This window comes from Pelodiscus sinensis, chromosome 11 (genome assembly GCF_049634645.1).
Source record: "Pelodiscus sinensis isolate JC-2024 chromosome 11, ASM4963464v1, whole genome shotgun sequence".
Classification (NCBI taxonomy): Eukaryota; Metazoa; Chordata; order Testudines; family Trionychidae; genus Pelodiscus; species Pelodiscus sinensis.
In genome coordinates, this window is record NC_134721.1 from 39,304,940 (window position 1) to 39,320,322 (window position 15,383).

At 47.3% G+C, this 15,383-nt stretch overlaps 1 protein-coding gene and 1 long non-coding RNA gene across 4 annotated transcripts in view; one reads left to right on the forward strand and one right to left on the reverse strand.

Moving 5' to 3' along the window:
- CENPP (centromere protein P) overlaps positions 1 to 15,383 on the forward strand; it is a 296,833-nt gene that overhangs the window by 141,857 nt on the left and 139,593 nt on the right. The gene's annotated exons all lie outside the window — the stretch shown is intronic.
- On the reverse strand, positions 4,813 to 7,463 carry LOC142830998 (uncharacterized). Its single transcript, XR_012906584.1, has 3 exons — positions 7,345 to 7,463; positions 5,556 to 5,733; positions 4,813 to 5,352 (listed from the first exon to the last, which is right to left on the reverse strand). It is a non-coding gene; the product is annotated as an uncharacterized LOC142830998 (long non-coding RNA).

Sequence of the window (15,383 nt, forward strand, 5' to 3'; positions counted from 1 at the left end):
TACCCGGGGGCTTCTGTCAGTGTCTCCCTCCCCGTTCCATCCTTCTATTCAGCCAACCTACTGCTTTCACTTTATCATCCCTATCCCCTTGGAATAAGGGTTAAGGTGAGTTATAAGGGAGTGATGGGTAGGCTCCCTTCTGTAGCAGCCATTGTTGCAGCGAACACCCTGAGTTTCACTCCTTTAACAAACACCTGCTTTAAATGAGGGATGTGAAATATTGTGTAATTGAATAGTTGTATAACTCCACGAAATCTTAGAGGTTATATGATTATTCAGTAGTCCCTAGGGATGGGACCAGCAGCCAGTGTGCTCCCAGCCCCACTCCTGGGGAGCCCCCAGCCACCCTGTGATGCTACCTTTGAAAACCAGCTTCCAGTGCAGACCAGCTGCCTGCCATCCCATGCAGTTGCCTCTAATAGAGGCAGCAGGGCGGGGTGGTAGCAGCGCCTGTTTTGTTTCAGGGGATCCAAGCTCACTGTGGACAGTGGCTGCCAATATAGGATGTGGCATGGCCTCTGTCTGCAGGGAGCTCAGGCCTGCTGTGAACAAAGGCTGCTTTGCCGTAGCCTTCCCTGACCCCCATCTGCGCTGCTGCCTCAGAGGCAGCAACGTGGGCCAAGGGGACAGGTGTTACTGCGGAACTGGTGCTGGGGGGCTGGGCTTTTAAGTCGGCTTCCCACAGCACCAGCTCCTACCTCCTCCCCCTGGCCCACCGCGCTGCCTCTGTAGGAGGCAGCAAGGGGAGGGGGAGGTGGGATCGCGGAGCCTGCATGTGTGGGGAGCGTGCTTGAAAGCCAACTCTCCATGCATGTTGGCTGCATCCTGCCCTTCTCTCCCTCCGCACTGCTGCCTCTCTATCAGAGGTAGCAGCATGGTGGTTAGGAGGGTGGGGAGGGGGAAGGCAGATCTGGTGCTTGTGGGGAGCTAGCTTTTAAGCCAGCTCCTCGTGGGCACCAGCTCCCACCCCTCCCACTCTTCCCCATTGCTGCCTCTGATACAGAAACAGCAAACAAGTGGGGGGGGGGGGATTGCAAGTGTAACTGGTGTAAGCTTGGGCCTATCGGATAGTCTTGTAGTTGTCTTTCTACATGATGACATCCCTACTTTAAATCCTTGACCAGGCTATGTGTCTGATCACTCTGTCCCCTCCCTATGGAGTACGTACGCTGGCCATCCACCACAAGGGGGCTCCAGCAATTAGCTGAACTCCTCTTCACCCCCACATACTAGTTGCAGAGGTGACTAGTTAGGGTGACCAGATGTCCTGTTTTTAACAGGCCAGACCTATATTTAAGCCCTCCTGTAGGTCTCCCTACCTTTTCTTAAAAATGAGCAGATTGTCTCATATTTTCAGTGTCTTCCATCTAGTGGGATCCTAGCTCTCCATTCACCCATCCACCTCCAAGTGGTGAGGGTGCAGTGGATGATGATGGCAGTGGGTGTGCAAGGCAGATCAGGCAAAGCTGTAGTGTGCGGGGCCGACTATTTCTTCTGCTGGTCTGTAAGTGCAGTCCCTACTGTATGCTTCTGTTGGGATACGCTGTCCCTTGATCACTCCAGCGCTCCCCCCCAAGGCCCTTTCAAAGTTCCAACCTACTAACGCACCTGCACAATACGTTCGTGGTCCCTACCAGCATCCCTTATCGGCGTTCTGATTTGTGCGGCTGAAAGGAGGCTCATGAGGGGGTAGGGAGACTCGGGCCCACCTCACTCTGAGTCTCTGCCCAGGGCCCTAAAGACAGAGTGAATTCCCCTCTGTCTTTGCTGACGGGGCCTCCGCCTGCAACTCGTCAGCCCACAGGCCTCCTAACTGGCCCTGCCCTGGACCACTTCCTTTCCCCCTTTTATTCCTTCACAGGGTCGCCCTGGGAGCCTGAACCACTTCGCCACTTACCTCCCGGTAGCTGGGGCTCACAGGACTGCACAGCCCCCAGGTCCTCCACCCCTTTCCTTGCTGGCTCCCTTCCCTTTCTGCCTTCCTCCCTCTGACCCACGCCAGCATCTGGGATGATGCCTCCCATCACCTGGCCCCACCCTCTTCATTTACTGCGGCCTGGGCTGCGCCCGCGTCCCTGCCGCACACCAGGGTTTGCGGCACCGGCTCTCCGCACCATGCAGTGAAAGTGCAGGGCCTAACTGCCCCATCACAGCCTCCTTTTGGCCAGAGGGCCGCCCAGAGCCCATGTCCTGTTTCCAGCCATCACTGTCTGCTTGCTGCAGTGACTATGGAGTGTAGGCAGGTGGCTGGTTACATGTAATTTCTTCTGCCCTCCCATTGGTTCTTTACATGCTTCCCCTCTCCCTGTCCTCTCCCTGCAGTGCCTCTTCACCTTACCCAAACCCACTGCTCCTCCATATCCCCCAGCAGGATGCATTTTCCTCTTGGTGGGATGCTTCCTGCTCCTGTCACCACGCGGAGAACCAGCCCCTGGTCAGATCATTCAGCTAGGCAACAGCCTTGCTGGCAGGCTCTGTCTTTCCCCCTCTGCCTCTGGCTGGGCTTGCTCCCAAAGAAAGCTCAAGATCCTCTGGCCCAGGATACTGGACAGTAGGAGCCAAGACTTGCACGTTCCAAAGCCCTGCACAGTGTTGGCAAAGGGAAACTTCTTCGTCACTTAGCTAAACTATGGAGTGGTGGGAGGAAGCCTTTTGGCACCCTGGCCCTGCAGGTTCTGCAGCAGCCCCCCAGGCAGGGGCTTAGAGCCCTCTTCATACACTGCTCCCACCCTAAGTCCTGCCCCTTGGCCGCATGAGGCGTTCTGCCTCCTAGGCTCCCTTCCTTGCTGAGCCACCTCCCTGGCTGGGTTCTCTGATGTCCCTGCAGCCAGGGTCCCTGGGCTCTAGTGCACAATGTGTCCTTAGGGCTTAACCCCTTCTTGTCCATGCTGTAGCCAGGGGACAAGGGTGGTTGGGTTATATCAGTGACCAGCAGCAGCTTGGAGGTGTTAGCTATGGACAGGAAGTTTCAAGCTTATTCTAGTCACAGTGGAGCAGGGTGGGTTGTGGTTGCAGGGGGTGGAAGAGATGATCTCTGCAAAGACATGGGCCAAATCATCCTTATCCCACCACTCCTATCCCCTGTGGCTGGGAACAGCTCCTTCCCTTCCCTCCCGCCCAGTATTGAAAGGCTGATGCTGACCGTGTTCTAGTTATGGACATTAAATTTCAATTAATCAGGTAGTCGACGGAATTTCCACAGCTACTCGATTAGTCGATAAGGGGGTCAATCACTATCTTACTGCACCTCTCCCTTTGAAATGTCCTTCAAAGGGAGAGGAGCAGCAGTCAGGACCAGCACAAGCAGGATTTCTTCAATCCCAGCACATGCTGTTCCTCTGCTGCCCTCTGTGGATACGGTGCTGGAGGGAACCATTCTTCAACTGGTGTCCCTGTGGGTACTTTGCTCTAGGTCAGCAGTTCCCAACCTTTTCCAGATGGGGACCCACTTTGACAATTCAGGAAGATTTGGGTGACCCAAGGCAATTAAAAAATGGGGGAGGGGTGAGAAGGGGGGCAGTGCCATAAGTAGCTAATTTTGCACCTGAGGCAAGAATATAAAATTGTTCCCCCTTCCGTTTATCTATTCATAGTAGTTATTTCATAGAAAAATTGAAAATACATGAATAATAAAATAACAACACTACATTTATTTGAGTTGTGGTGGGAGAAAGATACTTGTCCCCAAACTGCCCCCCCCCCCCCAGCTTAAACCCCACACTCAGGGGCTGGGAGTCTCACTCAGAGCGTCACGCTCAAGGGCTGGAGGGGCTGGGAGTCTCACACGCAGGGGCTGGGACTCTGGGCCTGTGAGTCTCACAGGTGTTACAAAAATATTAGAAACATAATACACATTATTCAAAAAACCAAGTAAAATTTAGTATTTTACCAAACAGTTTCACCTGAACTTAAATGAATGGGATGGTTGAGCTTGCATTTGCTGTGCAAACTGCTGTATCCTCAGACTTGATGTGGCACCCCCCAGCACTGTCCCAGCCTCTTCCCCCCTCCCCCCCCCGCAGGCTCCCAAACACAGTCCTAGCCCCTATCCCGGCCCCCCCATGGCTGCAAGCTGGGGTGGAAGGACTTTGCCCTGGCCTGGACACCTGGCTCCCAACCCCCACTCCTACCTGAGGCGGGCACTGCTTCTTCTTTGCATTCCTTAGCATTCGAACTTTCCTCCCCCCCGTGTCCAGGGATATTTCCTTACTTCAGTGGATCGGGATCTACTGGTCGATCTTGGAGCCTCTCACAGTGATCCTGACTGGTTTGGCTAAGAGGCTATCAAGTGCTGGTACTTCAGCTGCCCCTCTCCCCACTACTGTGCACCTCCTGCCCTTTGCCTAGGAGCTTCCCCCCACCCTCGGGAGACTCCTGCTTGTGGTACAGAGCAGGGAAGGGAGAGGAGGCTGCTGATGTCAGGGTGCCCCTTCTTCCACCCTGTATTCTATCTCCACAGAATGGGGAGAGGGGGACGACAGGGCCTGGGGTAGAAGGAGTTTGCTGGCTGCTTTTGAGAGTGGTGCAGGGCCAGGGCAGGGATGAGCCTGCCTTAGCCCCACTACACTACCACCCAGTAGCCACCTGTGGTAAACAGTGTCCAGCTGGAGCCAGCTTCGAACCCATGCCCCAGTGATGTACCCCTCTCTACACTCCAAGCCCCTGCCCTAGCCCTGACCCCCCTGACCCAAACTCCCTTAAAGAGCCTGCACCCTGAACCCCCTCCTACACTCCAACTCCCTGCCCCAGACTCGGCCCAGAGCCCCCTCACACTCCAAATCCCTTAGCCCAAGACCAGAGTCTGTGCCCCAACCCTCTGCCCTGCCTGGTGAAAGGGAGGGAGAATGGGAGGACGGAGAGAGCAGGGGCAGGGCCTCAGAGAAGGGGCAGGAAGGAGGTGGGCAAGGGTATTTGGGTTTGAGGTAGAACCTGTATTGCACTTAAATTCAAAAAGTGATCTCTTGCTTAAAAGGTTGGAGACCCCTGCCTTACTCTGCTCTGAGTCACTGAAATGGTATTTAATTCAATTGATTGGTTTAACTGCCTGAAGGTTGTTAAACCAATTAAGTTGGGTACCACTTCAAGTGAATGGTTCCTTTAGACTAAGCCAGCTGTGGAGCTGACCTGTTCAAATGTGTGAATAGCTCCTTTAAGAGCGCCACCTGGGGAGACACTTGGAAATGTGATGGCGACACATATTTGGGTCCTGACCCATAGGTTGGAAAACCCTGCTCTAAGTGTTGGTACATCTACACACCAGCAATCAAATATTTTTTCTGACAGTGCTTGGCCGCTTTGTGCATGCTCAGTTGCCATCTCGTGGAGCCTCTTGTAGTCTTGAAGCCTTCAGCCCTGAAAACCAAGAAAAACTACTTTAAATCCATTTATTTCCTCACCTAACCATAATTGTAACTCCCTTTTATATATCTTTTATTAGTAATTCTTTCCATTCCCATCTGACTCCTCCCTTCCCTCCCACCTCCCAGAGCCCCACTCCCCATTTAACTATAGTCATCATGCCTGCCTCCCCTGGGTTCAAGAAGAGTAACACTTACTGAGATGCAATGTCAGTCTCCAGTGAACACCTTGTATATCGGGAGCTTGGGAGAAAGCCATATTCTGCAGAGCTGTTTGCAAGGTGAGATGATGGAAAAGCTCCATTTCAAAATGATACTCCTCAAAAAATTATTACAGCCAACCGAAAACAACTTCTGCATAATTCTCAGACATTTTCTGGAAAAGACAAGGGTCAAACTTCTAGCAGTTCTAAGAAGAAAACCTTTGCATCTCCAGCCTAGAACTCTCACAAGATGAAAGCTTCCCTGGTGAGATCCCTGCCCTCAGTCCTGAGTTTTTTCGAGAGTCAGACCATGGAGATACAGGGCACTACTGGCACTGCCTTGACAGAGATGCCAATGGCCTTGAAACATACTGAATTGGAGCCAAGACTAAAAAATCCTGTCCATGATACCGCCGATGCTGACTTGTAATTCGGCACCAAAGCAGATGTGCCATCTTTATAGGTACTGACCCAGACCTTGATACTGACAAACATCTCAACCGGCACCAACCACTACCAATAAAATGGTGCAAACCAAGGCAACAGCAGTGGTCATACATAGAGCATTCTTGCTACAGGCTTCCAGGACTCTAGAGAGCTACAAATGAAGGTAGAACAAGTTCTATTCTATAAGACATGTCTGTTTTCATAAAAAATGGATGAAGTTCTTCAAACCGTGAAGGATTCTTGAGTCACATTATGTACCCTGGGAATCTATAACCTCACCAAACAAAAGTTGATGCCATATGCTGTACCAGAGATCTCATACCACATCCTACAACAGATAACACCAATGACCTTTCAACTAAAGAACAAAATAATGTCCACAAAAACCTAGACCACCACATGAACAGGCCAGTAAAACCGAGTCTTCAACTTCAAAACTGCAGCTTGGAAAAATTGTGCCAGGTTCCGAAAATCCTCTCCCTAACACCAGAAATAATGGACCCTCCCAACCATTTATTTGGCCACCATATATATCCTCTTTTCCACGCATGGGCCAATATAACATCAGACCAGTGGGTACTGGATATCATATCCACCTGTCTTACTCTCTCCCCATCCCTTTTCAGGGACCTCTCTCACAAGCACCTCTTACAATTAGAAGTACATCACATCCTTCAAATAATAGGTGTGGTCCCTTACAGCAGGAAGGGTTATTTCTCCAACTACTCTCTCTCTCGCGGAAAAAAAATGGAGGATGGAGACCAATTCTAGATTTCAGAAAGCTCAACAAAGTTGTACACTGCCAGAGGTTCAGTGTGGTCACTCAAGCAGCACTAGACAGGGCAGACTGGTTTTCAGCCCTTGACCTTCAGGACACACACTTCCACATTACACTCCAACCTGCATACAGATGTTTCCTCAGATTCGTGAAAGGCTCCCGAACACTATCAATATCAGGCAACAAAACTGGTTAAAGGTAACTGGCTAAGCGAAATGGTCAACATTCCATTTTCTCATCTCTTCCAGCAGCATAATAGTTAAGAATTGCAATATTACATTTTGTACAGAACTGTTCACAGTTTATAAACAAACTGTCTGTTGGCAGCATATGTTGTTGAGCTAATCTGAATGGGATGTTTTTCAAGGCTTATGTTAGCCAGCTAGTTAAAGAGAGTTGAAATACAGGATAATATTTTTTTTCAAAATGTTTGCTACTTTTGGAATTCTTTTAAAAAATTTATCAGTTTTCCTTCTTGCTTTTATACTTAAATTAGACATGCTGTAATCAATCTGAGATGATTCATTGAACATGTATGGTGAATGTTATAAACTCTTACCGGGTTATTTGAGACACTGGTCTGTGATACGTGGCACGTGGAATTCAAGCCAACTTTTCATTTACTGCAGAGCTTTTCCATATGTTTTCTGTTAGCAGCTTCACTCTCAAACCTCAAGTCTCCCCAGAAAAGAACCAAAAAAATAAGTCTTTCCGAACAAAACAAATGTAAAAAATGGTGCTTTCATTCATTTCAAGTAATCATCACTTCTGTTGTCATACATTTTTAAAAGTTATAACAAAAGAATCACTACATAACTGTGGAAAAATTTCCATGTACCTAAGTTTCCATTTTCTTTTCCTAGCTATGATGTGCTTTATATTTTTATGGCTCTCTAAATACCACATTGCATTTTAATTTAAAATAAAAAGTCATTTTTCAATCTGTGGAACAGTGATCAAGGCTAAAAAACATCTAAATTATATCAATGTGAAGTTCCTACATCTCTTCAGTTAAAACTTTTGTTCAGAGTTAATGCTTATGTTACAAAAGGGGAGTTTTTTCTTAATTTTTTAAAAAAGGGCAATGATACTGACATTTGTAAGTGAATACAGGGCATCCAGTGGCATACTGTTCAGTTTTAGCTTTCTGGTCCATCTTCCTTTAGGCATTTAAAATAGCTTTTATTAATGCCAAAGGTACTATAGCTTCTGCTCTTTTGCATAGTTTTTATAGTTTAAATCAGGGGTAGGAAACCTAAGGTCTGGGGACCCTGGCTTGCTTGGATCTAGCTCTTCCAGCATTGGGGAGCCCATGGGGCTAGAGCACACAAAATCTACTTGTCCTCCCCCCTCACCCTTCTCCCCCACGGCTCTGGTGTGTAAGGAGAATGTGCCAAGTCTTTCTCCACAGTTGGGGGCCATGTCAGTGGGGGTGTGTGTGTGTTTTGTTTTTTGCTTCTCTTTTGAGTGTAGCCCCCGACTGATTTTTCTGTAGGTCAGGAGCCCCCAACCCAAAAAAGGTTCCCCACCCTGGTTTAAATTTAGAACAGTTGCAAAATTATTTAGTACAATATGAGGTATGCCTTTTAAGCCTGAAATGGAAGATCCATTTTATTAAGACATCCTTGTTATCTTAGATTTTAATTATATATGAAAAATAAATAAATATCATAGATATTCACAGACTCCTAGATTATAGTGGGATCAAAAAATCCACTCAAATAATCCAATCTGACCTAAATCAGAGTAGAAGCATGGCTTTGGCTAAATAATTGCTGAATTGTTCACAATGAATAACATTTGTGAGTGTTTTAGTATATAAAATAAAGCTGGTTTGTTTAATTCAGTGCTATGTCACTGAAAAGTTATTACTGTGTGCATGCAGGAGGGGCATCCGAGCAATGTGGGGGGGGGGGGTGAATCGATTCCGTGATCCTGGAAGGGGTGGAGCCTTGGTCCGAAGGGATGGAGCTGGGGCAGCCAGTCCTCAGCACTGTCCGTGCCGTGCCTTGCCCTCCAGCCAGCTGGAGTGCACAGCGTGGGGCTCTGGGGTGTGTGGCTTGGCACTCCAGCAACAACTCCAGAGGCCCCGGTGTTCTGGCTGCTGCCACTGCCACAGTAGCACAGGCAGCTGGCCTCCCCCTCTCTTGCCCCATCAGTGGGTCTGTGTGGATGTGGTGGTAGAAGAAGTTTCTTCTTAGAAGCTATGTGGCAGATCTGAAGGTTTTTTTTAAACTAAACATATGTTTGTGGAGAATGCTTTTTAACTGATTAGTATAAGGGAGAATGAATATAGACAGAACCGTAGAGTTAACAGTAGTTTACAACGTTTTCCACACCTCCCAAAGCTGAAAGACCTTTGGGAAACCAATCTTAGGCTTCATCTGCATTGCACGGTTCTTGTGCAGAAGCACGTCCAGACCTCAAAGCACATCACAAAAGCGATGTGCTTTTGCGCAAGAGAGCGTCCACACTGCATGGACTCTCTTGCGCAAGAAAGCTCTGATTGCCATTCACAGAGTGGCCATCAGAGCACCTGTGCTTTTGCCGATAGGGGTTTCTTGTGCAAAAACTCCTGCAGAGCGTCCACACCTGCCTTTTTGCGCAAGAACTGTAGCGCAAAAAGGAGTTATTTCTCGTGGGGAAAGGAATAACTCTACTGGCAAATGCCCTCTATTCTGCCGATTTACTTGTACAAAAACATGCTTGAGGTGTGGACACTCTGCTGGTTTTTGCGCAAAACCAGCCATTTTTGCACAAAAACTTTGTAGTGTAGACATAGCCTTACCCTTTTTCTCAAGCTTGCCATGAACAAGATGTTAGAGGTCTGAACATCTTAATGATAGGTATTCCAGTCCCTTGGGTAGTCCTTGACATCCACCATATTTTGGGAATGTTGGTGTATATGTTAACAAGAGGGTACTTCCTATACTTTTTTAGGCTATATTTATGTATACTTATGGTTGCACGTGGAATATCTATGCTGTATATCCCCTTAGCATGGCAGTGTAGACAATGAAGCACTATGGAGTCGAGTAAAGTTATCATTATCATGCTCAAATCTTAGGATGTTTACCCTATATGGTTCCTGATATTCTCAATCAGTGCCTCCCATGTTTATGCTGCTAATTTTAACAGTGTATTGTCCTGCTGGAGGCTTTTTCTGCGGGGCGTTTTTAGATTTCAAAGGCTGAAGTGGCTGCAATGGGAACACAGGTGAGCAGGGGATTGCTTTAGTTTCCACTCATGCTGTTTCCCCACTGTGTCCATGCCCCCTCTATGGACATGATGCTGGGGGAAGCTGGTTTTTAACTCCTGTTCCCTCCCCCCTTTCTGCCTCTCTCTGACAGTCAGCAAGCGGGGGGCAGAGAGGGAGGGGGGACAACTAGTTGAGTCACTACTTGACTAGTCACTTACATCCCTAATACAAACCTGACTGTGAGATAACATGTAGAAACAAGAATATTATTTTTACTTTTGTTGCAGTTAGTGGCCAATTAGAATCATTATCCTGATGTGGCATAGAGCACTGTGTTTCAAAAGTCATGCAGTGTAACCCGCTAAATCATGTTTTTTTTAACTTCTATTTTTAACGATAGAACACCTGTGCTCAGGCACTTTGTCAAGTCTGTTTATATATTTAAGAAATGTGCATCTCTCTGTCTTTCTGTGTTTGAGTCTCTTCAGGAGCTCCTCCTAAATGGTAAGAGCCAGGATAGGGTTGCCTGAAGGTTTAACCAAAAATAACGAACACTCCCCCCCCCCCAAAAAAAAAACAGGGAAAAAATTTGTTGAGGGGGGGAAGGGGGAGAGACAAAGTTGTTGGGGGGGGGGGGGGGGGGAGGCCCAGAGAGTTAAGCAAAAACAAAACAAAAAACCCAGCATGGCCCCTTTAAGAAATACCTCTTGTTTTCCTGCTCCGAGCCAGAAGACAGCTCCCCTGCGGAGGGGGGTGGGCTGGGCCTGGTTACTGAGTGTGTGTGTGTAGGGTTGCCAGGTGTCTGGTATCTTTGTCTTCTGGCAGGGGAAAAAAAATCAAAAAATACCGGATATTTTAGGTGTCAATACCAGCCACCTGGCAACCTTAAGCCAGGACCGCCAAATTTGGTGTGCAGCTTCCTTTAATCCCAGCTTAAAACAAGGCCAGGATTTGGCTGTGCCAAGAAAATGGGAAGTGCTAGGAATGGGACTGTTTCCATAACATGGAAAGGGAGAGGGAAAAGAGAGGAAGGACATGAAAGGGAGGCGCACAGACATCAGGGCCATGATACTGAGAGGCAGTGGAGAGCTATGTGCAGAGTGGCCACTGGGGCAACCACACTACAGCAAGCCTAGAAATCTGCCATTTTGCCTGCACCAGATTAGGTAGGTAGACTCCCTTCCCTCTCAGGTCCCTTGGCTGCAGCGCTGGAAGGAAGGGGTGCTGGGCGGTGACAGAAAGCCTCTGACAACAGGGGTGGGGAGGCTAGAGGAGGAGAAAAGGCCCCGCTGGTTGGGGTGGGAGAGAAAGCCCTGCCAGATGGGACCCCCTACTCCGAGCGCCTCCTCATCCCCCAACCTTCACTCTTGCACCTCCCAACCCTCACTCCTCCATGTCCCTAGCCTCCTGCTTTGCCCCACTACATCCTCAAGGTCCTCCTCTGACTCCTGCACCCCCCCATACCACCAGCCCCCTGCCCTGAAGGACCCACGCAATATCATATTTTTAAAATCTGCTATTTTTCCATAATGAGTTGTTCCTTTAAAACTGGAGTCAGGTACTGATGAGGAAGAAAGGGAGTGGCATGGCTGAAGCTTGTCTTAATTTTGAATTATCTTGATTTTATATTTTTTAATAATAAATGTGTTTGTCATGGCAGTTTGGGTTCACTACATAGAAATGTATTTTGTGTTTGCCCTCTTTTTCAAGGCAGATTTAAAATAAATCCTTGTCACTGTATATTGCACATGTGATGTATACAAATTGAGTGTATTTCTCAGATTAAATGTGTAGGTTGGAATCAAGACTTCATAGTATTTTGAAATAGCTTTTTAAAAATGTGCACTGTTTTATTTAAAACGTGTAGTTACTTGATTGATGGAAGTACCTAGCTCTTCTGTAGCATTTTACATCAACAGATCACAAATTTCCTTACAAAAGAGGCTGATCAGTATCCATTCCCCCATTTTACTGATTGGGAAACTGAAGCATAGAGGCCAAAAGACTTGTCATGGTCACTTGGCAGGCTAATGGCAGAGCAGGGAATAGAATCTAGGTCTCCTAAATCCTAATCCAGTATCCTAATGACTAGGCTAACCTATCAAATGAACTTAAAGTCTTTAAGAGATGTATACAGTACTATTTTGACTGCTACAATACAGGAGATCATGTTTTTTGTTTTCTTTTGTTTCTTATTGCATTAACTTATTTTTCTTACTATTTACAGAAGTACTGCTCTGCTTGATATATTGAGATTAGGCTGCCATCCTCTGGTGGAATTTTGGTAACTGTGCTGTAAGGAATTGATACATTCAAAGAGAAAAATCTGTAGGCTTTTTATAAGACTGTTTTAGGAACACAGTTGTTTGTAGAAAATGTGTTTTACATGAGATATTGTATGGCGTTTGGTGCATACAGGACTAAGAACTGACTATCAAAGCAAAATGTTTAAATAAAAGTGTGTGTTGTGGGATGAGATTACTGTATTTTAAACACATGTCCTGCTGGCAGGGTACAACAGAATACATCAGTAAAGATAAGAAGTATTTATTTCAGGCATGCTTAGGCTTTTTCACGGGCGCTTACACCTGTGGACAAAAAACTGGGAGGTAGTTTCCACCCTACTTTTTGGTATCTTTCTGCTTTGTCCTAGATGAGACTAGTCAGGAATTAGTTAGTTTAAAAAATGGCTGGTTTTTTCATTTGGGTTCTGAGCGTTGATGGGCTAGTGCAACAGTTCTCAAACAGTGTGTCGGGACCCCCCGGTGAGTCAGGCCCAATATTCATGAGGTGAACAGGACTGCCTGGTGCTGAAGCCTAAGTCCCTCCAACAGTGGCTGAAGCCAAAGCCCCTTGGTGGCAAGACTCAGGCTTTAGTTTTGGCTTCAGGCCTTGGTAGCAAGGTTTTGGCTCACCACCTAGGGCAGTTGGCTCAGGTGGGCTCAGTCTTCCATTACACTTCCTGAAGTCTTGTAGAATTTTTTGTTGTCAGACGAGGGTCACAGTGCAATGAAGTCCGAGAATTGAGAGAGAGTGTATAATAAGCTGCTAATTAGAAATGTGATACATCTCCACCCTCCAGAAATTAACACTTGCGTTTTGCAGGTGTTCAGCATTAGAGATTTTTGGGTTTGTGATTGTTCTATCATATGTAGGTGTCATGTGGCGCAGGCCCCCCAGTAGCCTCAGTGCCCCCTGACTGTCTTCACATGGCCCATCTCAGGGCGAGTTACAGTCGGTATGGGTTGCTCATCATCGGCTTTACAGCAGTTTATACTGGCCCTTTAAACAGGCCGAGTCTACAACAGATTCTCGTCGTAGCTGGGCACCCCCCAGTAGGGGGATCCGGGCCCACCCTACTCCACCGGGTCCCGGCCCAGGGCCCTGCGAGCAACCAGGTATAGGGTCACTCCCTCGGTGGGGGCTAGCTAGCCAAACCCACCAAGTCTCTCGGGCTAAGAGGGACGCCTCCCGCTCCTGCCCTGGGCCACTTCCTACCTGGCCTTGCCCAGCTGGCTGCGATCTCCAGGCCAACGTCCCCTCGGCGGGTAGTCTCCAGGTGACACCCACTCGCCTCCGCTTTCCTCCAGGCCTCTCCTGGAGTCCCTGGCAACTGCTGAGGGAGAGCTTCCCTCTCCCGTTCCTTTCCTGTAGCAGTATCCCTCTCAGGAGCTCTTGCTGCCTCTGCAGTCAGCCCTTTTTCCTCTCCAGCAACCGGGCCTCTCCTTTTATAGCTGGCAGCTGGGCTCATTAACCTAACCATCTCAGCTGGTCTTCCAGCTTCCCTCAGGCTTGGGCCTGAGCCTTGGGCTTAAAGGCCCAGTGCAGGGCAGGCGCCCTGTCACAGTAGGCTTATAACAGAGAGGGATAATCTAGGTATAATTGTTAACTACATTTTTGTATTGTAACCTTTATGGTGTATTGTGATCTTCATTTGGTATCATTTGCTGAACATTTGTCTAAACTTGGTTATTACAGTGTATTTCAAGCAGATACCATGCCCAGGAATGGGCTTTGACATGTATTTCAAGTAAAGCTGGGTATTTGACCTATCCAAAAACAATTGGTCAATTGAGTGATTGAATATTTTATAGCAGTAATTTATTAGAACAGTAACAATAAGGAGTAAGACTTCATGTTCTTCAATAGGCTTTACCTTAAAGAGACTTGTGCCTAATCACAAACAATGGGTTTCGTAACCGAGTTACATTAACTCAGAAATACTCAGAAATTAACCGAGCTAAGGGGCTGAGGAGTTCACAATGGGAGTGTGGAGACCTGTATCTGAAGGTAGAGTTTAGACAAGAAGTTGGTGCTTGGGCTGCGACTGTGCCTTAGTGAATTATTTGGGTCTAGGGACACTGACTAGATTCAGCTTAGACCCAATTGATTTTTAGATGTCAATAGACCCACCACTGAGTCTCACATACAACAAACTAATGACTGTTCAGAGGGGACTAAGACAGGCTGGATTTTTTTCCTTTGCAGCAGGATTTTTTTCCTTTGCAGCAGGATTTTTTTCCTTTGCAAAGAATAGCTTTGTTTGTGGGTAATTCACATTCTTCTAGTACATTTAAGTAGATTTTAATAATCAAGGCTTGCCTGGAATATAGTTAATTATTAGCAGCAATAGCCACTTGCTATATAATTGATTAGGAACTGCTGATTTAATTGGTTCATTGTTGAGCCTTGTTTGATATGAGCTTTCTACTAAAAAAAAATCTCAGCAGATACATAGTCACACACACCGCAATGTGGGGCGGCAGCTGGCTTTCTGGGAGACGGTGTGTGCTGGAAGCTGGCTTTTAAACTGGCTCCCAGTGTGTATCAGCTCCTACCTACCACCTTGCTCCCGGGAAGCTGTCTGTCGCCCCATTTTATTGCCTTCGATATAGCCTACTCTCAGTGCACTCCGGCTCCTGCCTTCAACCCAGCTCTCTGGGAACCGGTACATGCCGGCTTTTAAGACTACTCCCTCATACTGCATACTGGCTCCCTCATTCAGCCTTGCTCCCAGAGAGCTGGCTGCCACCGCCATGCTGCTGCCTCTGATATAGTGGTAGCAGCGCGGGGCAGCAGCCAGCTCCCCAGAAGCAAGCTGGGAGCCTGCATGTAACCATTAATGGTAATCAAAAAGACCAGGATTATTGGTTAACACTTTAAACAGTTATACTTTTACATACGTAGTAGGAAATTCTGATACTAGTTGATTCACATCCATATTCCATCTAGTTATGTATACTGTCTCTGACAGTGCCATTGTTAGGTACTTAAGAAAAAGTTGCAGATAAACTTGCATAAAATAGATATGGGATAATCTGTCTCCTTCTAATCCAAGTAGTTACTATAGCATAAAATATAATATTGGTTATAATGATAATAATGAGGGAGCTGGGGGC